The 25,525-nt window shown below is 54.9% G+C and overlaps 1 protein-coding gene across 3 annotated transcripts in view; it reads left to right on the top strand.

Annotated features, from left to right (window-relative positions):
* Positions 1-10,889: 10,889 nt before the first annotated feature.
* MAMLD1 (mastermind like domain containing 1) overlaps positions 10,890-25,525 on the top strand; it is a 112,082-nt gene continuing 97,446 nt past the window's right edge. Inside the window, exons 1-2 of one of the 3 annotated variants that reach the window (XM_032397443.1) lie at positions 10,930-10,949; positions 11,518-11,587. The gene's annotated coding sequence lies outside the window, so the exon portion shown is untranslated. Of the gene's footprint in view, positions 10,950-11,517; positions 11,588-11,971; positions 12,233-25,525 lie in introns of those variants that run through there. The other 2 variants (XM_032397444.1, XM_032397445.1) reach the window with 2 other exon arrangements.

Here is a 25,525-nt window from a genome sequence, read left to right as displayed (position 1 = left end):
CAAGGTACTCAGGAGACACTTGGAAGAGAGTGTTGAGTGCCTGCTCCTTCTCAGGCTGGAGGCTGGGGCTGGGAGTCACAGACAAGGTCAGGGAAGGAGCTGGGCTACCTGGCTTAGGATTCTTTCCAGGCCCAAGACTGGTGGTAGGAAGGACCAAGGCCACAGGCAACAGAGACTACTGGCCCGGAGGCATCTGCTTCCTTTCTGCCAGGGGATGGAGGCCACCATTTCCCCAACTGAAGGACAATGGACCATTCCAAAGAAGTAGGAATCCTTTAAGAGGGAGGCCTCTGAGGAACAAGGGGGCAGTGTTGGGTTCTGGGAAGGGGGAACAGGATCCAGTCGGGGCCATGGAAAAAAATCATAAAACCATCCACTTAAAGTCCTGTCTGCTTCCATCTGTAGCTGGGGCCTTGGAGGAAGTGAGATGGAGGGTTCTTCAGTAGACAGTGAGTGGGGACTGAGCATCAGGAAGCAGCACCGGCTGCCTCTCTGGGTGCCTTTGGTGAAAGATGAGCTGCTTGCATCTCTGGGTGCTTTTGGCGAGGGATAAGCTGCTTGCGTCTGAGCCCATGGCCTCAAGCAACTAGATGGACATCCACAGGCAGGATGCCTTCGATTTGTACCATCCCACAGTCCCAGGAAACCACAACTGAAAATCAATAATCACTAATAAATCGCTAAGTAATGTTACACTGGCGAAATGGCCATTTCATTAGCAGGAACAAGCCTGAGTGGAGAGCAAGAGGAGTTGGCATGGAGTTTGGCAGGGGACAGCTAGTTCTGGCCTCCAACAGGGGCAGGAAATGTTCTCCGCTTGCTGTTCATCCAACTATAGAGAAACATAGTCCCTCGTGGCTACAGCTTTTTGAGGGCTACAGAAGTTTCTGGGGGCTTCTGCTCTGGCTCCCCCCAGGTTTCCTGAGCCCATGGAGAAGCATGGCGGGTGGTGCGCGGGAGGTGGCGCATTTCAGGAGCAAGGGGCCAGTGCGCGGCTGTGGCTTCCCAGACAGGGCCAGGATTCTGGAATGGACGATGATGCATCTTGGGAAGGAGGGTTTCTGTGGGACGGGGTTAGTGAAGGGCGCAGGATGGGGAGGAAGCTCACTCCTACACGGCCACCTGTAGGATGTTTCTAGATACCTGTTTGTGAGGGTCAGGGGGGCACCATGTCTAGCTTGCTTAGGCGAACGCTCTAAAGTGGGGCACCATGGCCCTCCTAGCCAGCTGGGCATCTGCCACCAGGTCTGAGCATTTGCTCACGAAAGCTGGTGGTTTTGCCGCTGATGCAACCCGCCTCCAGCCCGTACTATCTGGCTCTGGGCACCACGCTGCCAGCACACAGCAGTAAGATGGAAATTTGGCTGCTGCAAGACGCACCGATGTTGCCTTCTTCTCTGAATCTCCTTTCTCTGAACAGCAGGGACATTTCAGTCCCATGTAAAGCACACACTCTTCCTCCTGGCAAATTCCCAGTACCGTAATTCCCTATATAGTGCCACCTTGGAAGTACCTTGGGCAGCGTCTCAGGGGCAAGAAGACTGTTCCGCATCGTAGGTCCTGAGACACTGTGGGAGGAATGAGGCGCCAAGGGAGAAGGCACTTGGGGAGCAAGACATCTTCTCGGCCTCACTTGCCTCTGTGCTCAGGAGAAAGGGCCGAGGAGACGAATGGCCCAGCTCCAAGGGAAGAGCAGCAAGCCACTTCCTGGCCCTTTGGTTTCATTACTCAGTTGTACCAGATGCCATCCGTGCTCATTCCTCAAGACAACGGGGCTTCCGTGCTGGCAGACGTGCTCTGCGGCCAGAAGGCAGGTCGGTGGCGGCATCAGCTCCGACACAGCCAGTGGCCGCCTGCAGCCCAGGACTGGCCTCTCGGTCACCAGGGCAGGTGAGGTGGGGCCTGGGTGGGGGGCGCTTCCCGGAAAATGCTGCCGGTGGGAGGTCCAAGCCCAGGCAAGAGCCAGACACTAAAGCCCAGAGAGGGAAAGGAGCTTGCCCCGGGTCCCATGCTGGGCCAGTTGCAAGACTGAGCCAAGTCCCCCCCACCCCGCTTTTGCCTCCCAGGTCAGCCTCTTATCACTTGAAGGAGATGCCCCCACAAATACCCAGCATCAGTGGCTCTTTAGGGGACTGCCCACTCCCCACATTGATTTGTCTATGTTGCCTATTGGTTGCACTAAAGTCATTCGGTATATAGGACCGATGTCCTGTACCCGAGAGCTGGAGGGCTCCTTGGGACTCGCCGGCGCAGCTCTGTCACTGGGCTTTGCAGAAGCAGCAGGTAGACACTGGCTCTACACGAATAACAGCTAATATCCGATAGATATTAACTCACTAAATCCTCACTCCAACCGTGCGAGGTAGGTACCCCAATTAGTCCCAGTTTACAGATGAAGAAATAGAGGCACAGAGAGAGTAAGCGAGCTGCCCAAAGTCACACAGCTGGTGAGTGGCAGAGCCGGGGTTGCAATCAGGCTGACTCCTGGGTGCTTGCGTTTATACTCCACTGTCTAATCTCTCACGGGATCAGTGTGAGGGTCCAATGAGTCAGTACGTGTCAGGTATTAGCACCTGCTGTCAAGGGCCCTTCTGTCTCTCAAGTAAGGTACATCTGTTGTCGCTAATGAGCGTGAGATGATTTGTCTTTGCCCCCCGCCCCCGCCCCACCAAGAGTGTACCGCCCAAGTCCAGCACTCTACACACAGTAGGTGTTCGGAAGAGGCTCCTTTGTGCAATCAATCACTCAGCCACGCAGGCATTTGTAATTTGCACACCAGCTCTGTGCCTGCCCCTGCTCTGGGAAGACATGATAAACCAGAGCTGGTGCCTGAAAACAAGCCGTACTTAGTCTATGGCAGAGACAGGTGGATCCACAGTCACAGGCCAGGGCGGCCAAGACTCAGCCACCAGCGGCGCTTTTTGTAAAGGGACAGCCCTTCTTCTGGGCCTTGGGGAGGAGGTGGGTCGACAAGGCTGCACAGAAGAGAACTAAGGCTTCAGCAGAGGCCTGGTGGCTGCAGAGGAGTGCCCCAAGTGTGCCCCAAGTCAGCTGGGAAAGGAGGGTTCTCGGCTGCTGCAGGGAACGCCATGTGCACAGCATGGAGGTGTGAAAGGACAATGTGTTTTGCAGCAACCAGTTGTTTGCTGTGTCCATCACATGCGTCGTCTTTGAGGAGGCTGGGGGGCACACCCGGAGGACAGACCATTGAGCCAGAGGATTATTCTCAAGCATTAAAATCGAATGGAATCTGCCCTGCGAATTCAGACTTTCTCGGGATCCGTGATCCCTTTCTTCCTCCTGATTTCTCCCTTTTGGAATGGGAATGTCTACCCTGTGCCTGCCCCACTGTGTTAGTCGGGGTTCTCCAGAGAAACAGAGCAGCAGGATATTGATATCGATCGATATCGATTGATAGAGAGGAGATTTATGTGGGAATTGGCTCACACTAACAGAGGCCAAGAAGTCCCACGATCTACTGTCCGCAAGGTGAAGACCCGGGAAGAGGAGAAGGGAATTCGCCCTTCCTTTGCCTTTCGATTCCATCTGGGCTACCAACAGATTGGATGGTGTTTGCCCACATTGGAGAAGGTGGTTCTCTTTAGTCAAGCTATTGATTCTTGCATGAGCCTCCTCACAGACACACCCACCAATGAGGCTTTTTACCAGCTAGCTGAGCATTTCTGAACCCAGTCAAGTTGACACATAAAAACAGCCATTATGGCCATCATTACATTTTGGAAGCAGACAATTTGTTACCTGGCTCCTCCAGCTCACAAATGGTGGGGAATTTTGGCCCAGGATGAATTATATTCTGAGTCTCACCCATATCTGATTTTGATGACATTTGGATGAGCCTTTGAACTGAGAGTTAGTGCTGGAATGGGTTAAGGCTTTGGGGGAGGTTGGGATGGGATGTTGAATGTATTTTGCATATTGAAAAAAAAGCACATGAAATTTTGGGGGGCCAAAGGGCAGACCGTGATGGGTTGAATTGGGTCCCCACACCCCAAATTTGTATGTTGACGTTCTAACCACCAGCACCTCAGAATGGGACCTTATTTGGAACTAGGATCATGGCAGATGTCATTAATTAAGTTCAGGTGTGATGACACTGGTGTAAGGTGGGACCCTAATCTGATACCACTGGTGTCCTTATAAAATGGGGGGAATTTGGACACAGAGGCGTGTTTTGAAAGAAGACAATGTGGGGGCGCCTGGGTGGCTCAGTCGTTAAGCGTCTGCCTTTGGCTCAGGTCATGATCCCAGGGTCCTGGGATCGAGTCCCAAATCGGGCTCCTTCCTCAGGGGGAAGCCTGCTTCTCCCTCTCCCACTCCAGCTGCTTCTGTTCCTGCTCTTGCTATCTCTGTCTCTGTCAAATAAATAAATAAAATCTTTAAAAAAAAAAAAAGAAGACAATGTAAAGAGACACAGGGAGCAGACGGCCACCTACAAACCAAGGAGAGAGGCCCGGAAGAGACCCTTCCCTCATAGCCCTCAGAAGGAACCAGTCTTACTGACCCCGGGATCTCAGACTTCGACTTCCAGAACTGGGAGACGGTACATTTCTGTTGTTGAAGCCCCCTAGCTTCCGGTCCTTTGTTATGGTAACCTGAGCAGGCTAAGGAATTTTAGTATTTTAGAGCAGACTTTTCCCTGAGGGTAATAGGGAGCTATGGATATATTTTAAGCAGGGGAAGAATGAGGTAAGCTCTGTATTCTAGAAATTTCCCCGAGCAGCTGTGAGGAAGATGCATTGGATGGGGCAAGACAGGAGGCAGAGAGACTAGTTAGGACATGTTGCTTGGTGACTCTAGATGACATGGCTCTAGATGAAAGTAGATAGCTGCCCGATATAATACTAGTAATAATAGTAATAATAATTAGCTGTGTGCACACTACTTTTACAGCTAACACTGGCTGATCACTTGTACTAGGCTAGGTGCTTCACAGGGAATATTATATTCAGTACTTGCAACAACCCGATGAGGTGGGCACTATTGCTATGTCCATTTTGCAGGCTAGAAAACTCGCCCCAGGCCACACGCTAAGTGGTGGTGGGGTGGGGGGGGAGCCGGATTTGAAGCACCTGCATGCAACGGTCGGTCTATTGGTAACTCTTTCACAACCAGCCCCGATTTGCAGCATTTGCCCATTTCTGCCATGTAGGTGCTCCTGCCACGGCCAAGTCCAAGCTATCAATGAGTCATCAACAGGTTCACAACATTTCTGAAAATGTAGCAATCCTTTCTTATGAGCCAGTGCAGGGCCAGGCACGGAGCTAGGAAGCCGGGGAAGCACAGGTTCCCTCCCTCCTCCCCGGTGAGCTTTATCTTAACAGGATTCTGTGGAGGCTGCTGAGCCCCAGACTGCCCAGGACGCTCAGATCTTGGTTCTACCAGTGAGTAACGGTGTGATCTCAGATGAGGTGCTGAGCCTCTCTGAGCCTGTTTGCTCAGCTCTGAAATTAGTTTTTATAGGGCTTCACGGAGCGTAGGGCCTGGTGCATAGTAGGTGTGCCCCAAGCTTTAGCTGATTTTATTGTTCACATGATTGTGTTTTCCAAACCCAGAACAGCGGGAGCACATTGTCTCGTTTTTCTCCAAACGTCTGCCTAGACAGCGCGCCTGCCCAAAGCTGGGCCCTGGCTGGTTCCCTGGCGTTAGGGCGTATTAGCCTTCTGACTGGTCCTGGTGCTTGTGCAGCGGCAGACTGGCTGGTTGCTAGGACAGCCACAGGCCAGGGTTGTGTTGTATGTGTGCGTTTTTTTTAATGACAAAATTGCAAATGGTCTGAAGGGTCCTAGAACAGGGGATGGAGCCTCTTCCCATGTGGGGCCTGAGTCGTGCCTGTGCTGTTGTAAAAAAAATGTCATTGCATAAAGAGTAATAATTAGCAAGCCAGCTGCATACTTTTTTCTATATAAAAGATTTGACAATGTCTTTCAGCTGTATGTATGGTGCAAGAGGAAACCTGGCAGCCATCTGGATTTACGTTAATTCCCTACATTATTTATCCATTTCTGTTTAAATAACCATTGCCCGTCCTCATCTATGCTTTGATGGTATTACCTATGGCATTCTGGAAGTGGTATTCGTGGTAAGCAAGGAGCTGGGAGGGGGGAATTGACTTGTAGCCACAGTTTTCTGGTTTCACAGTAAAATCGATGCAAGCCATTCTACCGCCCCTTAATTAACTGCTCGCTTGCTAATGAGGGCCTTTTTTCTTAAAGGTTCCTATTTTTTTAAATCAGTGAAGTTGCCAGGAAATTACAATCAATGATTTAACAATTTCCCATTTGTTTCCACTGAGATTTTTTAAAAAAATGCTTACCACCGCCGACGTCCCTGAAAAAAATTAAAATTGTTTAAGAACACGGTGAGGAGAAATAGTTCACCTCATTTCCCAGTGGCTCTCCTTGACCCCACCTGTCCTCTGCAAGTGCCCCAATCTGGCTTCCTACCTGGCAGAGACTCACCTTGTGCCAGGCATGTCAAAATGCTCCCAGTTTGCCCAATATCATATGGTGTTGGGACCTGTGGCCGGGGCCTGAGCTTTCATCCTACTGGGTGTCATCTTAGATTCGACACCTGCCTCCTGTCTTTGGGGGTATGGGGACAATAATCATAAGGGTAGCTTCCTCTCTGAGAACTAATGACCTACAGGCCAGCCACCCTACCAAGGGCACTACTACCGTGACCCCCATTTTTCTAAGCAGACAGCTGGGGCTGCATCTACACCTGTGCCTCCAGCCTCCCGGATCAACTTGCTCTTCCTCTGCACGGGGCCATCACTACTATGGGCCTCCCTGAGGGCATTTGTCTGTCCCGGTTCCCGTGGGTTGTGGTCTCCGGTCTGCTGTGGTCACGAGGGATAGGAGTGTCAGAGGAGGAGTCAACAAGCCCTGAGTGAATGCTTCGGGAGCCTAGAACTCAGAGCCTGGGCTTGGGGCATGGCCTCTGCGTGGGCAGGGGGGGAGTGTGGCCACAGGGGGCTGGGAGCCAGGGGAGAGGCGGGGGAGCAGGGGGAATGGGTGACCTCCAGGTGGGCACAGCCAACAACCTCTATGGTGGGGGGCTGGTGGGAGGGAGATGCCATATCCATTACCTCTCTTCTCCCCTCTGGACCTGGATTCTCTCATCCAGAGGGCACCCTGAACCCCCTCTAGCCATGAGTTCATCAGAGAGGCTTTGGGGAAATCCCCAAAGTCTCTGGTAAAACAGTGAAATGGGAAGAGCCGAGGGCAAGGGCCTGCAGAATCACAGAGATCAGACAAGGCTGTGGATGGCCAAGGGTGGGATTTTGAATTCTAGGTGGGGGATGCATAGGCCAAGGTGCAGAGGTGGGAAGAACTAGGAATTGTTTGGTGTCCAATGAACAGCCCAGCCAGGCAGGAGGCCCAGCGGCATGTGTGAAAGCAACAGGTGATGGATCTCGAACTGGAGGCCGGGGCCCACCAATAGAGGGCATTGAATGCCAGGCTGAGGAGCTGGGATTCAGGGTCACCAGCAGTAGGGAGCCACAGGATGCTTTGGAGCAGGGGAGTAATGAAGAACAGAGCAAATGGATGTGTGTTTCTTATCTGCAGTCAGCATGCTTGTTTTCTAAATTCTAGAGGCTGCCCAGTTAAGCCCCCAGCATTTGTCACAAGAACTTGGGAAACCTTAGCATGTGTTCATAGGAATAGGGCAATGAATGACAGATGGCCACTGATTGCTTTCATACCCCTTGAGCTCCAGGCTTGGGTCAGACCAAAGGCAGGGCCCACATCAGCCTTGGCATGATGCCCCTGGACCCGCATAGCCCAAGCTATGCCAGTCTCCTGACAGCCTCTCAGCAGCAAGGCCAGAAGATTCCCCCGGGTGAAGAGCAGCCCCTTGAGAGCCCTGTGGGATTCCTTTCCTCGCCTGGAGCCAGGACTGTACACATTAAATGTGAATGGCCACATGGCAGGGAGAAGCAACCTGAGCTTTGAGGCCCAGTTGTTTTCTGCTCTGCAACTCTCAAGCTGTGTGATCTTGGACATGTCCCTTCACCTCTCTGAGCCTCCCGTTTCCTCATCTAGAACATGGAGCTGATGATGGCTCACACCTCATTGTGTACCTGGACTCATGCAGATGAAACACAGAGTAAGCCTAGGTAAATGCAGGGAGCTGTTAGCTCCAGACTTGGTCTGCATTTTGGGTGACAAAAAGGTCTCAGAGCGAGTCTCTTCGGTGAGAGAAAGCCCTCACCCAGTCTCTGTGTCAGGCTTCTTCTCCCATGTCTCCGTCAACCTCAGGATACCCAAGGTGACAATCATAATGGACACTCTGTTTCCAACAGTAACTGAAAGAACCACAGCACATCTGGATCACAGTGCCCCTCGGTGACATGACCTGAGGCTGGTTTCATGGCGCTAACACAAAGCTCTTGGCCTCACCTCCATCCTTCTTAACCTTTGCTCAGGTCATGAAACTCCTTAAAATGTACCACAGCTGTGCACCCCTTTCCCAGTGGTGTGTCCAGTTCCGCGGCCCCCAGAGTTTCCTGAAAAGTTCCGGGAAAACAGAATCCAACTAACATTCATTGAGCAGATACTCCCTGCCAGGCACTGTGCTAGGAGCCGGGAAGACAGCAGAGAGTAAAACGGGCCCTGGAGTAGCCCTCCCAGGATTCTAACCTATAGAGTTCAGCTGGTGGTAAGTGCTAAAGAGAAAACAAAGCAGGGAAGGCCAGAGGAAGTGCCACAGATGGGTGTGGGGCTTTGAAATGTTACATAGCGAGGCCAGGTGACATTTGTGTCCACGTTAAAGGAAAGGAGCGAGCCAGCCCCATAGATTTCTGGGAAAATGCGTTCCAGTAGCAGGAACGGCCGGTGCTAAGGCCCTAAGAAGGGATGCACCTGGTGTGTTGGGGAAGAGTGGGGAAGCCTGGAGCTCACTAGCAGAGTGAGGGAGGGCAGGAGGGAAGACGATACCATCCAGACTGGGGTGGGGGGCACGTCGCGCAGGCCTTTCTAGAAGGCAATTCCCTTTTACCAGGTGAAATGGGGAGCTACGGCAGGTGCACAGACGTTAGGGACTGGGCCGGGATTTGGGGAGGAGGTGACTGGGGGGGGTAGGAAACAGAGCCACCTGTTAGGTGACTACTGGAGTAACCCAGGTGGGAGATGCTGGTGGCTGGGCCCAAGGGGAGTAGTGGAGAAGGAGAGAAGGTTGGGATTGTGGATGCGCCTTCAAGATGGAAACAGAATTGTCCGCTTCTCTGGATGTGGGGTGAGCATAAGAGAATCAAGGAAGACTGCAGGGAACCCAGCTGGGGCAACTTGAATGATGGAGCTGTCATGAACTGAGGTGGCAGACGTCAGGAGAAGTTGGTTTGGGGATGACCAGTAGCTCAGCTCGGGCCATGCGCAGTTTGAGATGTCAGTGGCCATCCAGGTGGCGGTGCCAAGCAGGCAACTGGCCGTCTGACACAGGTGCAGCTGTCACCTCACAGGCTCCCAGGACCCTTGGGGGCGTGGACATCACCCACCCCACTGGGGAAGCGACATGAGGGCAGAGTGGAAGGGTCTGGGGACACAGCCCCATCTTCGGCCTCCTGGACCAGTGCCCTTTGAGGAGGAGGATCAAATTTTAAAAGCACTCTGCAATGCTCTGTGATAGACTCCCTTATCCCCTGGTCCGCTGTGTTTAATCCGAATGTCTTCAAGTCGTGAGTTCTCTCTTGCTGACGGGGTCACGGTGGCTCTCGGATGACTCCCCCTCCTTGCAGGAAGGGACAGGCCAGGGGCCAGGACCCCACTGCAGCCTTGTCAGGGGTGAAGGTAGGGACTGCGATCAGTTCCATCACCAGAGAGCAGTAAGTTCTCCAGGCCGCTGGCCCTTTCCAGAGCAGCCTCCGCGGGAGGTGGATTCCTATCCAACAGCCTGGCTGAGCCTTGCACCCGCATCCGGCCACGCTCGCCCTGGCGCACCGGGGCTGCGGAGAAGGGGTCTGACACCTGTGCCTCGCGGTAGGGCAGGGACGCCGCTCCTCAGCCTGGGAACTTTGGGAAACGCTGGGAGGCAAGCGCCCACCTCCGTCTCGCCTACGTAGCCCACGAAGGGACTTTGGTTGGTTCTCACAGGGGGCCCCAGCGCTTTCCGCGGGCTGAGGGCGTGGGCGCGGAGAGAAGGAGGGGCCGAGTGGGCGGCGGGCCCACCCCTTTATTCCTGGCCCGCGGCTCGGCCGAGCGCGACCAGATGTGGTGGAGGCAGGTCGCTACTCAGAGGTGCGGGCAGGAGCTGTGATTGGGCTCTGGGGCTTTCGCGGGCGCTGCTGCTGTCGGACCGGACGCGGCGTCCGTGCGCTGAGCTCAGCCCCCGGCGCTGCCACCACCCAGGAAGTCCAGGTTGGGAGACGCACCCCGGCCGGGGACCCCGGAGAAGGGGCGTGGGCCAGTCCCCCCGGGTAGCGGGGGAGGGGAGCCGCTGGCCTCCGCGCCAGGGCAGAGGGCGGAGAGCGCGCTCGGCCCCGCTGGGCGGTGCACAGGCAACTCCCGTTCCGACAGGAGCCGCAGGTGTCTGCCCCGGGATAACCCCTTGCAGGAGGGGGCCGGTCCAGCCTAGCTCGGGCAGGGGCTTCGCCGGCCGCGGGCCAGTGGGGAGGGAGACGGGCTGGCGCGCCTGGGCTCCTGGCTGAGCGTACCGGCGGGCAGCACAGACAGGGGCTGCGCGGAGGCGGGGGTGGGGGCGGGCAGTGGAGGAGGGGGTGAGGGGGAGGGCGGGGGACAGGAGAGGGGAAAGGAGGATGCTAGGCGAGGCGCGGGGGCTGGTGGCGGGGGTTGCAGTTCAGTAGCCGCCACCTGAGAGCACTGGTCCCCACTGCCGTCACAGCAGGTCGGCTTGGCTGTCCGGGCGGGAGCCAGCTAGCCGACGCGACGCCAGTGGGACGGGCGCTACCCACCCAGCGGCCACCACTGAAGGTGAGCGCCCTCCCAGGGCGAGGGGGGAGGGGGTCTGGCCGCCAGCTCTGGGGTCAGTCTCCGCTCAGAATGGGAAAGGGGTGTGTGTGTGTGCGAGGGGGAGGGATTGGACAGGCTACTTTACGGTGAGACTCTGGTCCCTGTGACGCTCCGGTGTCTTCCAGGGATCTGCTCTCGCTCTCTCTCCCCCCTCCCTCTCTCCCTCTCTCTCTCTCTCCCCCCTGGTGTCCCTCTAGCACTCTATCGTCGTCGTTCCGTCGTTTTCTCTCGGTCTGCCTGTGCCCCTCTCGGTTTCCGTCTTTCCCTCTGTCCCTCTCGGTCTCTGCCAGTGTCGCACGCTGTCTCGCCCTGTCGCTAGTGAGTGCTGGCTCTCCCGCTTTCCCCGCTCGCTCTCCGTCTGTCAGGGGCGCGCACGGCTCACCAGCCAGCTCTGCCCAGAACGCGGGAAGGCTACCTGCCGTGTGCGGGTTTCCCAAGCGCGCGGGGCTCCGCCTGCTGCCCTCGGGCGAGCTCCATCCGCTCGTGCCCGGGGGCCCTCGGTCACCCCGCTGTCGCTCCTCCCCATCAGCGCACCGTCTAGACGGGCCACCTGCCACTGAGGGCACCGACCGCCTCCAGCTGCGCGCGGAGCCACCGAGGTAAGTGCGGCCGTGGCCCTTCCTTCCGTCCCGCACTCCCCAGCTGCCCTGGATCGAGTGCACTGGAGAAACGAGGCGACCGCAGCGAAGCCATCCTGCGGCCGTTTTCCCTTCCAAAGAGTGGCAGGAGGGCCGGGGAGGGCCCTTGGGCGGCCGCCGCGCTCCCGCTGCCCCCGGCCCCATGCGGCCGGGAAACTCGGCGTTTCGGGGCTCAGGGCTGGCGGGGTCGCGGGCGGGGCAGCGCGGCTTCCCCTTTAAGGCCGGAGCCGCTCGTCGCCGTGAGTGTGAGGGTGTGTGAGTGTGCGGCGTGCGTGTCTCCTCCTCCCCGAGTGACACAGCAGTGAGAAATGCCTATCAGTAACTTAAACCCCCGAAACTCCACCTTCCGGGCGCGCGGCGCGGAGCCGGGCGGTGGGAATGGAGCGAGCAGATTGAGGCCGCCGCTGCAGCGCCGCCGGCATGAACTTGGCCGCGAGCTGAAGCAGCCGGCGGCGGGCGGGCGCGGGGGCACCGGCCGCTAGCCAGGGGGTGATCTGCAACCGGGCCGGGCCACTCGGCGGGTGCCCGAGGCCAGGCTGCCTGCGCCGGCGGCCGCCCGCCCCTCGGGCACTGCCCCCGCCGCCGCCGAGGGAGCTCCGCAGCACGGTAAGACTGAGGGCGGGAGCGGGAGGTCCGGCTGCTCTGGGGGCTCCGGGGTGCACTTGCGGCCCCTACTTGTGGTTCCTGTCGCGGAGGAGCTGGGGGACCCCAAAGTTTGCTCCGAGCACACGGCCCACCTGGCGCTACGCGCGGCCGGCCCCCCTCTCGAACTGGCCGGGCCGGCCTGAGCGCAGCTCCCATCGCCTGGGACTTCGGCCTCTGCCTGCTCCCCGGCGCCCATCGGGTGTCTGGAATCGGGCGGGGGCCGTTAAGCACCGGGGGCGGGGGTGTGTGTGCGGAAGGCAGAGGGGCGCGAGCCACACGGGCTTCTCTGGCCCTGCCGGGCTCACCGGGAGGCTCCCACTCCGTTCCGGCGCCCCCCGGGCCGCTGGCGGCCCGGATGCCACCGGCGACGCTCCCATCGCATGCCAGCTCCCTGAGCCTGGGCCAGTCGACAGTGGGCGCTGGGCACAGGATTCCACCCCCCCCCACACACACACACACCCCAACCCGGTTTGCCGCCACTGAGCGGGAGTGTGGAGTGTGCGTGCGCCGAGCCCGCTGCCTGGCGCTCCCTCCCCTGCCAAATCCTCCTCTGGAGAGCAGCCCCGAGCAGAGCTGGCGGCTCAAGGCAGCCCCGACTGGGCTCCTGCCCGGAGCTCCCCGGCGCCCCCGCGCTCGGAGCTCCCAGGCCTCGGAGCGGCGGCAGAGCCCGGCGCCCGGCGCCGGCAAGGGCGGGCGGGAAGCCCCCCGGAGCGCCGCCAAATACTTTTCTGGGCCAGTTGGCTCGGCTAGGCTCTGTCCCGATGCAGTGTGTCCGAAGCCACTTGGAAAACTGGCCGGACCGTCTGATTTTGATCCGTGATTAAATGCGGACTGAGCAGACACTAATAGGATTAGCCTGCCAGAAAACTGCCCTGAAGTCGTCGGAACCTGAGCGAACTGACGCACCTCGGGCCGGGGGCTTAGCCCTACCGCGCTCCTGCAGCTCAGTGCGGCTGAGCCGGGCACCCCGAGTGTGGGTGTGAGTGTGTGCGCGGGAGGGAGCACAGGATGGCTGGGGGACGTGCGGAGAAGGGACTCCGCTTGCTGGGGTGGCTTGTCGTCGTCGTTTGGCAGCAGAAGGATTCCCCCCGGGGTGCCGTCCCCACAGCGAACGTGTCCTTTGCGGGAAGCCGACCGAGGCCGGCCCCGGGACATTGTCTGTGAGGGCGAGCGAGCCGAGCGTACGCGAGGCGGCCGCGCTGGAACAAAGACGCAAAGTCTCCCTGAGCCCAAGCAATTTCGAAAGAGTTGGCGGGGAAGAGGGCCCGGGTCTCCCAGGGGAGACCCCCGCGGGAATCGTGCGGTCCCCACCGCCCCGGCCCCGCGCGACCGTGTTCCCGGGCTGCAGCGGGCCGGCAGGCGGCATCGCAGCGGCGCAGCCCAACCCTCGGCAGGCGCGGGCCGCCGCCCGAGTGCCCACGGGCCGGGCGGGGTGGGCCTCGCACCCGCGGGGGCTTCCCGGCCGCCCGGCCGCTTGGGGCTCCCGGAGGCCGCGCAGCTTCTCCCCCCCCCCAACCACCCCACCTCTTCTTGTCTTTATAGAGCCCCACTCCCTCCTACCCCCGCCGCCGCAGCCGCCAACAATCCGCTTTATAAAAAGCCCCTTTGTTTCCCAGGAGGCTGGAGAGAGGGAAGGGGGAAAGGGACGCAGAGGCAGGGGGCGGGGGCGGCTGCCTCCCAGTGGCCTCGAGCCGCTCGGGACCGGAGGGCAAGTGTAGGCGGTGGGGGAGGGGGTTGTGTTTCGGAGACCTTCCCCAGGAACCCCAGAAGGCGTGGGGAGCCCCTGGCTCCTGGCGCCCACCGCGCGCCCCGCCTGCCGGCGGCGGACACCCGGGGCTCCAGCGGCCGGGACGGGCCGGCGGGCGGCGCGGCGAGCGGGAGGACGCGGAGGCCAGAGGCCGAGCACGCTCCGCGGGAAGGGCAGATGCGGCTCGCCGCTGCGCTCGCCGGGCGCGGGCATAGGGGGCGCCCTTTCCTCGGTTTCGCTTTGCAGCCGGGGCCCCTCACCTCCCGGCTCCGGGCCGCTGTCGCGCCCGCGGGTGGCTGAGACGACAGCAGTGTCTGTGAGGCTTTCGCCACCCTGCGGCTACACTCCTCACTCCTTCCTGCGCCCTCCTGCCGGCCACCCTCTCCCCCCTTCCCCAACACAGCACACACCGGGGCTCAAAAGCTCCGCGGTCCCCCTTTGTTTGGAGGCAGGGAGGGAGTCGGAACCGCCACCTCCGAGGTTCGTGCAGCCTTGGCGGGCAGTGGGGACGGGGAAACACCTCCAGACCGTGCGTCGGTCTGTCGCCTCTGCACGGACCCAGCGCCGGACAGCTGGGGGTGTCCACGACGCATGGGCTGCCGGCGTTTGTAGGATTGAGAATTTAGCGGGCCCCTATCCTCTACACCTGCCCTTCCCCCCCAAACTTGTGGGAACGCGGACTTGCACTGAGGAATGTTAAACCTGTTAGAAGTAACCTTTCGCCATCCTGTCGGCCTGCCCTGCCTCCGCCCCCACCTCCCCCACCCCCCAAAGCTGTCCGCGTCTCTCTTAAAGTTTGTTCTGTTGGGAAAAGGAATACTGACAATAAGAAAAATTGACAAATAAGGAGAAGTGGGCGGGGTCCAAAGAGCGAAGTCAGATTCCTCCCGGTCTCTCTCGCTGCCTCCGTCCTCCTTCCCATTTAATCTCAGGGCGACATATTATTTGTACCTTTTGCATATCTTTCCCCTAATCCACTCCACTCCCATCTCTGGAGGTTATTCGACAGTGTTAGTCAAACATTTGTTCTCTGGTTTTTGGAATCGAAGGTGAAGCTTTAACGTCCCACCCACCCACATCCCAACTGCATCTAAAACCACAAGAAAGTACTCAAAGGGTAAACCGCGGGTTCTACCTTCTCCTCCCCCTTTTGTGCTTCCCTTCTGGAGCAAGATCATTGGAAAATAAAGCTGCTGATGTGCGAGATGGAACATATGGTGCCTCCATAAGAGAGTAGCTGAAATGGCCTTGAACCTGCCGGACAGACCAGCTGTTTGCTGCCAGCCAGAGCAGCTAATCAGCTTCTTTGCCTTAAAGTAACATCTCTCTTTTCTCTTGATGACCAGTTTGCATATTAAATAGGATATTCTCCAGAGGAGAAAGGAGATGGGCTTCTACATTGCTTTGTGCTTTGGTGGCTCTCCGCACGCCTGTCCCCTACTCTGGGTGCTGACTTGGCCTCTCTCCCCATGCTCCCCATGCCAGGGGACAGTGTGTATGTTTCCTTTAATACTGGTAAAAGACTGTTGCTCAAAGTGGAACTTGGGAGGAAGGAGGCAGGAGAGGGGCTGAGATATTCCCACATGCCTGGGAGGAAATCTCTCCGTTTTGTTCCTATTGGCTTTAGAAAAACTAGCAGCTCCCCCCCGCCCCCCAGCACACACACATTAAAAATATCCCAAAGATCTGCAGCTCTTCCTTATAAGATCTCCTTAGAAATCATCCCTTCCGGCCGTGACCATTTTCAGTTTTCCTTCAGTACAATGTGTTTGAGAGGGGGAAAAACAGTTTGGCTTTAGAAGAAGAAAGGCTTGAGGAGATACAAGGAAATTCCATGTTAGGAAATCATTAGCAAAGGGTGACTTCGTCTGTTTTCCTGCCACTGACGCTGACAGTGACACAGATGTGTGGGTTGAAACAGGAACGTCATTGAATTTTTAAGCTCAACCAGGAAATAGCCTGTTGCTGGGGTGGGGGCGGGGGCTACACGTTCACTGCATCTTAAGGTAGGAGATTTACTGTTGTCGATCCTTTTCAATAAGAAAAGGGATTTTTTTTTTTTCCAAGCCTGGCCAGCATGTTTAATTTTTTTCCCATTTTAAGCAAATCACCTAAAGGCTTAAAATGCACCTGTTAATAGATCATCCCTAGGAAACTCAGTGTCTGTTCAGGCTTCTGAAATGGGCAGAAACTCAGATCAGTGGTTCTGGCAATAGTTGGACTACCCTCCTTCTTTAAAGGGGCTTCCTCTATGCAGTTAACCTTTTCTTTCTTTCTTTTTTTTTTTTTTAAAGAGTCTGATTTTCATTTTGCATTGGAGAGATAATTAGCCTAGGAGCTGGGAAACTTGTGTTCTAGAACACTTTCCCCACTAATTAGCTGAGTGATCTTGGGCAAGTCCATCCCCCCTCCTTGCTCCTCCTGCCCCCCCCCCCCCCGCCCCCCTTCATGACCTGAGAGTCTGAGTCCCTTCCAGCTCCAACACACTGCGATTTGTAAATGAAATAGTCATTTTTCTGGGAAAGTAAAACACCTTTGGGGAAAATGGCTACATGTACAAAGAAATGGGGCTGAGATTTGGAGGAGCAGCAAGAAGAGGGAGGAGTAAAAAAAAATGGCAGAGGGCCAATGAAAACAATATAAAAGTGGGAAGTGCTCCTTCTCTTTGTGTCTTTTGCGGGTATGAACTTCTCCCTCAGAAGCAGAGATGGTGGAGGCTGGGAGGCATCCTGGAGGGCTTCTTGTCCAGTACCCCTAATCTGGGGATCTCAGGGCCTATTGACGGCAGGCCTCCTAGTCATTGGGCTGGTTTTCAGATAACGGGATCTAAACTCTTTGAAATTAGACTGGCATGTTTCCAAAGGACTCATCTAATAGAGAGCAGATTTGCTGCTTTGCAGTTATTTAGCAATGGTTTCAAGGACAAAAAGGCCTTCCGTCTACACACGCGGGCCCCACTGGAGTTGGGGCTCTGAACTCACTGTTGAACATTTTCTGTTCTTCCTAGTCTAGCTGGGTGTTTTTTAAAAATCACATTTCCAACTTGGAGGACACAGCAGCCATGCAAGAATCCACCAGTGTCCTGCTTGATTTTAATATTGATTTTTTTAAACATGGGGAGGGGATGCGAACGTTATGCAGAAGGACCTTTTATCCTCTGAGCTCTTTGGCAATTATCTTGCTGCCATAAATGTTGATACACATATAATGGATGTAACTAGAAAATCTCCTTATCCAAGCAGAAAAGGCTGAGTGTTTGTTGGAGCAGACAGATGTGGCCAGGGAGGGAGATAGATGGCGGGGAGCAGGGGCCGGTTACTATGCACCAGCACAATAAACTGATTCTCATCACCCCCCTCCCAGAGCCGCCACCCGGGGTAACCTAGGCAGCATCAGTCAGCTGTACGGCAGGAAAGAAGCCTCTCGAAGCTCACTTGGAAGCAGTCTGATTTTGCAGACATTGAGTCCTGAAACATCTTCAGGTCTCGAGCAGGGAAGCTTCCTGAATCTGCATGAACCTGATGGGGTTGTCTGGCAAGATTATTACTTGTTGCTGTTGCCACTATTGTCCTCATTTGGTTGCAACTGGAGCAAAGGAAGAACCGGGCCCCACAGAGCCGCTGGGCAGTGGGTCAGGGGTCCCGTGGAGGTGAGGAATGGTAGCTTGTGTTATGCAGGCTTTCTTTATGTGTGAACCTTGTGGACGCATAGTCCCAGTGGTGTCCTGCTCCCAAATGAGCAGCCCAGGGCTTCGGAAGCCCCAGGAGCATTTTGTGCAAGGGAAGGGATGGAAGGAAGCAAGAGAATTGAGTGTCCTTCCTCCCCACCCTGTTGCTTTCTTTTTTTCTCCCTGTTCACAGAGCCTCCCTGATTTCCTTTGGGCCGCAAGTCCATCTCTAACATCTGACCTTTTCGGATTTTCCAAAGCAATCACATTTGTCACAGCCCCAAAAGATCCCCCAGGGTGAGCCATAGTGAGGGGCTTTGCTGACTATGGGCTCCCCAGAGTAAAAGCTTCCAGAGACAGGGCCTAAGGAGCACCAGAAAGAAAAAGCCCTTTGCGAAGTCTGTGAGAACTTTCCTTGCCCAGAGGGGTTCCTCAGGGCCTCTCAGGAACCCCAGCTTCAGACTCCCCTTCCCTCCCTGGCCCGCATGAGGGTGAGCTCTTCCTGACCGTGGAGGAAGAGCCCACCCATAGCAACCCCATCCTGCCCCGGCTGCCTTCTGACCCTGGGGGCAGCCAGCACCCCTTTCTGGACAGCCTGGGTCCCAGCCCGGAAATCCCTCTATTTCCTCGGGGGGGGGGGGGCAGCTGCCTTCCCCTCCCAGGGTGCCCTGCTTCTCACTCTGCCCAGTAAATAACCAGTAAGTGGGGTTTGGGCAATGCTGTTTTCTGAACATTGAGAACTGTTCCATGAGGCCCAGAGGAGGATGGGGCTGACCACGGGATTCGACCATGCTAGAAGGGGGCCTGCTAGCTGGCCATTATGTCTCCCCCTTCCTTCCATCTGTGCAGGTACCTGGGCACTGGGCCACAGGGACACATTTCTGCGGATTCTAGAAAAGGCCCCTGGATGCCACGGGGCATGAGCTAGTGAATGGCATCTGCTTTCATATTTTGCCCAGTATTTGAACCTGAAACCCCCACCCCAGCTTCTTTTAGAGGCTCAGTGACACAGAAGGGCAGAGGTGGGACCCGCTACACGTGGTCGGCCTGCATGCCCCTAACTCACCCACAAACTCCTAGAGTAAAAGAGAATTTTCTAGCTGGAAGACTAAAGCCTCGTGACTTTAAAGAAGATGAAAGTGAGGCCCAGAGAGGGGTCCGACTTTCCTGAGGGGACACTGACTCTCCGTCAACCATTTGAGTCCAGAACACCCCCTTTGCACCCCTGCTGTGGGCACATGGGCCTCTCCTCCTGAGGAAGAGCAGATGTGGTGGGCTCCCGGCGCGTGCCCCTTGTGAGCACTGTAAGGAAGGCAGAGGGGCGGATTGCAGTCAGAGCTCCAAGCCTAAACTAGTGAAGACGGCAGGTTGTAAGTTAAGGAGCAATCTGGGGCCCGGGCCTTGGGGCCTCAGAAAGGAGTGTGTCTCATCTTGTTTTCAAGTTGCTGAGGGAGAGTCGGGCAGCCAGCCCCGTGGAGGGCTCGGCTGGGTGGGCTCTGTTGGCAGTTTTGGGGATTGTTTGGGTTTTGTTCTTAATGAGATCTCCGTGTTAATATCGGCCTCTGGAAGTTCCAGCGCCGACCTCGGAATTTTAAGTGGGACAGTAGTTGTGGTGTGGTTGCCAGCGTCACGTGAAAGACTGGCATGCATTATGCTAGGTTTGGGGAGGAGGCCACAGAGTTTCTAAGCCACTTGTCTGTCAAGGATTAATTTAACCTCTAATTACTACATTTTCTTCGCAGTTTGCCGCGCGAACATGTTGTAACAAAAGCTAAGGAAGTATGCCATTTCATTTCGCCGCCACTCTAAAATTAATTTTGGGGATATGATGGAGTCAAATTTGACACACTTGGTGTTAGAATAATTGTGCTGCTATTTGAATGAAAGTGAACAATCTGGTTGTTTCTAGGGATGCCCCGGCGATGGAGTAAAGAGCCCTGACAATGTAGAGGAGGGTCACGGCGCTCCTGCCCCCTCTGCCCCGCGGCCTGGGGCCTGTGCGTCGCCCTGGAGGGGGCCGGGGCCCTGCCTGCCGCTCCCCGAGGCTGGGGGGTGGGCGCTCTGCCCGCAGCACAGGTGAGGTCAAGCTGGAGCCTCCCCCAGTTCTACTCCCCAGGCGGCAACAACAAAATCAAAACCTCAGGGCTCCCCCGACAGGGAGCCTCCCAGCAGGCTTCTCTCCCTCCTCCTCCCTGCATCCCTCCAGAGTGACAGCCCCTTGGCAGCCCTACAGACCTCTTCTGTCCTGTCTCGCCAAACAGCAGCAGTGGGTGTGGGAGCCGGAGGCCGTTCCCCTCTGCGGCAGCGGGGACGTCTGGCTTCTCAGACCCAGGGCTGGAGGCCCTCAGAGCATCCTTTGCTCCCATGGCCCAGTCCTATTTCCGAGTGCACAGCAGAGGCCGACCAGGTCAGCCGGACTTTGCCTCTCACGTGCGCACCTGTCTCGGGGCAGAGAAGCACGATCACCCTTCCTTTCCTCTCCTTTCCTCCTTCTAGAGCACATGTCATCCCAGAAGTTGAGAACTAGAAGCTGACATTGTCTTTCTCATCCTCACCGCATCCTTTCAGGAAGGTGGTACCCAGATAGAAAGGGCGAGGTCTGAAGCCCTTTCTCCCCCATATGGCTGGGGACAGGCTTTCTGGCCTTTTCAGTCACATCTGTGGGTTGGCTCTTTGCAAAATCCTGAGCAGACCAAATTTGGGTTCAGTCCCCCCACCTTGCCCTTCCTGGGTCCTCTTGCCCCTGCCCCTCACAACCCCTCCGCCTTACCTGCAAGGGTGCCCTCCTCAGCCCTGTATGTCTCAGTGTGATTCCCTTTCTCAGGAGAACCTGGAACTTCCAACTTGAATTATGGGATGCAAGGGTTGCCATGTCTTGGAGAGCATCTGCTCTTTAGGACGCCAGTAGGAGGTGTTCAGGGTTTAGGGAGGTCAAACCAGCATGAAAGAATCCCTGGCTTGGGAGGGCATGCAGTGTTTCTGGGATCTAGACAGTTCTGGAGGCCTTGCCTGCTTAGAGATCCTGCTTGTCCAGCCCTCTGCAGCTCCAGAGTGGGGCCAGGGTGTGTGTGTCTGGCCCAAGGCCCTGGAGAAGGTTCCGTGTCTTCCTGCCATGGAAGTTAGCAAATGAGATCTGAGAAGGCCAATGATTTGGTTGGGTTTTCTACATTTCCACTGTTGCACCTGGCATCAGGAGGGAAAAGTGGGTCTTTGACTCCCCCCACATCACTGAAAAGGTCTGGCCAGCTCCTTGTGAAAACTGGGTGGTGGACCTGCGGGGTGTCTGGCCAGGGCCCTGTCCTGAGGGATGGGAGGATCATGTTCTCTTTGGAGAGAAGCCTCAGGAGGAGCAGGGGAAGGGGAGAGGGGCGTGTGCTGGGTGCGATTCAGAGAACCTCCTCCGCCGTCCCCGCCCAACCCTGCAAATGTGGAAAGGCTTCTCATGGCAAGGCCAGGAGGGCTCATAAATCACAGATGGGGAAACTGAGGCTCTGAGTGGGGCTGTGCAAGAGCACGGGTGAGCATGAGGGCATGTTCTTGGCCCCTGTCGGGCCTGTGCTCCACCCCTTACAGTAAGGGCTTTTTACCTCTCTTAAAGACCACCCTGTCCTGGGTGCTCAGGTCCTGAAAGCCAGCCGAGAGTGTGAAGAGCAGGCTTGGGAAGCCATGGGAACCCTCAGAGGATGTCCCGGCCTGGTGAGCCAGTTGCTGTGGGGGGCAGGCACATTTGCAGACCCGCTTACGCCCATCCCCCCATGCTCAAGGTAGAACCTTTGGGAAGGGGGTGTGTTGCTAGGAGCTTGGGCTTTCCCTCACCTTTATAAAGAGATGAGTGCTGGTTTGCTTTGAACGGGCTTGCATACAGATTGAGGTGTCCCCCCCCCCCCCACCCTTTGTTTCTTTTGCTAAAGAAAGCCAGGTTTGCCAGGGCTGGGTAAGTAAGGGTCAGGGTGAAGATGAGTATTCAGTCTTGGGTCCTTATGCAGAGTGGTGCCAGCTCTGCCGGTGCAGGAGCTTCTCGGCCTCTGCTTCATGATTCATTTGGAGGGGGAGGAGTCGAGCGAGTCACTTGAAAGTAGATGCCCTTCAGCAATTGTAGGCATCACCAAGTAATCAGGAAATCACGGCAGTTAGCTCTTGCCCTTTGGAAGATTCGCTGTTTACGACCAGCTTTGAGTCTGGGTGGGGGGTTCCCTAGTGCTGTTCTACCCACTACATCCACCTGGGGGTCAGCCAACATGTGTTTCAGAGCCTCAGTTTCCCCATCTGTACAATGAAGGACTTAGACTAGGGGAATCTGAAGGGCTCCTCCAGCCCTGACGTTTCCATGATTCCATGAGTTGCAAATTAAACTCTTAGTTACTTAAAATATTTGAAAATGATAAATCATCATTTGCTCTTTTTGAAATGACCAGACACTTGACAATGTGGGGGGTTTGTGTTAGTTTGGTAGGTGGGGGCTGTGACTGTTATATAGCCAAGAATAGTTCTGGAAGTTTGGGTAAAGACGAAAGGAATTGATATGTATTTATGTAGGACCAAAAAATGGGAAAAATTGAAGTTCCCTTAGAGACCCCTGGTTTTACACATGAGGATGCCGGGGCTGAGCTAGTCCAGGACTCAGGCGTTCCCACTCCCAGCCCACCCTGGAGCTGTTTGCTCTGCCCCATGGTTCACAGACCCTTACAGAAGCATCATCTGGGCCTCCAACTTGTGCGCAGCAGAAGGAAGATAGGGGTGATTTTGATTTCTAGCTATCAAATAGTAGCTTATCAAAAAGGAATTTTTGGGCCCATGGGTCCTTTCCCCATGCTTTAGTAAACCACCATTCTGCACCAAAAAAAAAAAAAAAGGAATTTTTGTCCTCCATCTTTGCCCCCAGTAGCAAAGAGTTGTTCTCAGCTGAAGTAAATATTTAATTCTGTTGGTATCGATATCTAATTTACGATAAAACAGATTTAAAAAAAAATACTGGGGTGGGGGTAGGGATGTGGTCCTTGGAGACTTGTTATTTGGAATTATTTTAATTTAAACATGCGGGCTGTTTTAGGTTTGACTTCGTATTTGTTAATTTTCATTATATAAAAAAAAAAACCCAAGCCACCCCACCCTTATTTTTGTAATGAGTAACAGTTTGTCTTGTCTAGAAGAAGCTTTATGTTTCTCAACTGCTTGCACCCACAGTACTTGGCATGTTTGCTTATTGTTTGTTTGCTTTGAAAATTACTATGGGCTCCAGGTTTATACTGACCCCTGAGCTGTCCAAACTGGAGAGGAGAAGCAGCCCAATGTGCCCTACCACCTCTGAGGGCCCACAGTAGAGCAGAGGGTCTGTGTCGGCCACCTTACAAAGTCTGCCCAGCCCATTCCCACACAGCCGCCAGCTCTGAGACCGTTTTCCTCGGTTGAAGCCCGAGCACCTGTTATCTGTGCCTGCCACACCCCTTCCCCTGGCCTGAAACAGGACCAGGGTCTGGGAGGAGGCAGCCGAGGTGCCGGGCCCAGCTCTGCTACCTCACTGTGTGACCTTGGGCAAGTCCCCTCCCCTCTCTGGGCCCTGTGGTCCCCATCTCTCCAGTGAAGGGGCTGGCTGAGAAGAGTAGAGGGCTCTGTGAGATTTTTTTCTACTTGGCTTGGATTATTATATTTGGAGGCTGTGATTTGACCAGTGGAGTATATGACCTTTAAATCCTTTCTAGAGGTAAAACTCAGTGATTGCCTGAGTCACTGAAAGAGGAAGGGAAACATGGAGTCCAAGAAAACTGAAATGGGCTAGGACTTTTTAAAAATATGTGCTTCTTGGGGCACCTGGGTGGCTCAGTTGGTTAAGCGTCTGCCTTCGGCTCAGGTCATGATCTCAGGGTCCTGGGATCGAGCCCCGCGGTGGGCTCCCCGCTCAGCAAGGAGTCTGCTTGTCCCTCTGCCCTTGCTTGTGCTCTCTCTGTCTCTCTCTTAAATAAATAAATAAATAAATAAATAAATAAATAAATAAATAAATAAATAAAAAATGTGCTTCTCTGCCCGCATAGTTCCTGATAGCTGTCTGCCTTTTGGGAAAATGTATCTATCCCCTCCCCCTCACTCAGATTTGTTAGGAGCTTTGGCTCCTAAAAGGGAGGGGGGAAGGGAGGGCAGTGCCCACGACCCTTCTCTCTACTGTGGACCCTCACAGGGGGTGGGGCATATTGGGCTTCTTCTCCTCTCCAATTCGGGCAGGTCAGGGGTCCATATGAAACTGGAGTCCAGAGTAATTCAAAACTGGAACTTGGGTGCTGATCAATTCAGGGACAGGACAAAAGTCATTCTGAAAAACTGATTCAAGGAAGATGTTGTATGTATCTACTATGTGCCTGGGCTGTGGATGGATGGGCGGATACACGGACAGATAGATGAATGGATGAACAGACAGACGGATGGATGGAAGGAAGGAAGGATAGGCAGGTATGTGAGAGTAACGATGTAAAAGGCTACTAAGTGCCCATGGTGAAGAACTTCTGCAAATTAATGATTTGTCAGGGTGATGGTACAAGAGTGAACAAAGCAGACACAAAATGCTCATGGAAGGTAGTCCAGTGGGGGAGACTAAAGGAAGACAAGATTAATAAGTAAAACATACAGTTATGTCTGAGGTGATAAGTGACTTGCAGCAAAATCAATTTTGGTTTGCAGGAAGGGAGTTGGGGAGTGGCAGGGAAGGGTGCACTTCTAAATGGGGTGGGGAGCAAGGACCTTGCCGAGAAGATGAGATTTGGACAAAAACTTGCAAAACCACGAATCCACTAGGCCAGTGCTATCTAATAACCACATTGAAAAAGTTAAAAAGCAGGTGAAATTAATTTGAACAATGTATCTTATTTAACCCGATCTATCTAAAATATTATTTCAACATGTGATCAACTTAACAATTACCAAAGTGTTTGTACATTTATTTTATCATGTGAAGTCTTTACATTCCAGTGTGTAGTTTACACTTACAGCACATCTCAATTCAGACTAGCACATTACAAGTGCTCAACAGCCATATCTTAACTCTCTACCTACCCGTCCACCCATCCATCCATCCATTTGTCCGTCCGTCCATCCGTCCATCTATTCTCCAAGACGACTCTACCTGAAAGGAGTTTTGATTCTCAGCTTTTCTGCCTCGTGGGCTGGCTTGGGAATGCAGAGCCATAGGGAGTCCAGTGAACCAGCTGGTGTCGGCCACACTGAGCAGAGCTCTGCAGACCATTGGCAACAAGTCTTTTGTCCGAAGAAGGTTCCAGCGTTGACCTGAAATTTATCAAAACAACAGTAACCATTCCCCGAATGCCTGCATTTACCTAGAGACTCCTGTCCTGTTGCTTCGTGGAAACGCTCCCATCAACTGGGAGCATTTCCTAATGGTTGGCGCTCAGGCCTCTGCTCTGCTCTCTACACCTTCCCTTTGTCCTGGGAGTTCATTGATCACTTCTAAGCTTTTTTTCTTCAATGTTTTAGCTTGACATGAATTCAGATTCAAGAAAAGTTGCAAGAATAATACAAATGATTTCTGAATACCTTCTACTTTTTACCACATTTTTGACAATTTACCACATTTTGTTTTATCCACTCCCCTCTACACACACACACACACACACACACACACACACACACTTCTTTCTCTGAATTGTGTGAGAATAAACTGCAGACATGATGTTCCCATTCCTAAGTAAGTGAATGTATATTTCCTAAAAACAGAGGCATCCTCTTGTACAAGTACAGGATGCAGATCAAAATCAAGAAGCTAACATTGTTTCCAATCTAACCTAAAGACCTTATTCAGATTTTGCTGATTGTCCCAATAATGTGTTTTATAGCA

The sequence above is a fragment of the Phoca vitulina genome, unplaced genomic scaffold (assembly GCF_004348235.1).
Source record: "Phoca vitulina isolate PV1807 unplaced genomic scaffold, GSC_HSeal_1.0 scaffold99, whole genome shotgun sequence".
NCBI classification, from domain to species: Eukaryota; Metazoa; Chordata; class Mammalia; order Carnivora; family Phocidae; genus Phoca; species Phoca vitulina.
Note: the sequence above shows the minus strand (reverse complement) of the source record. Positions and strands in the feature narration are given on the sequence as shown.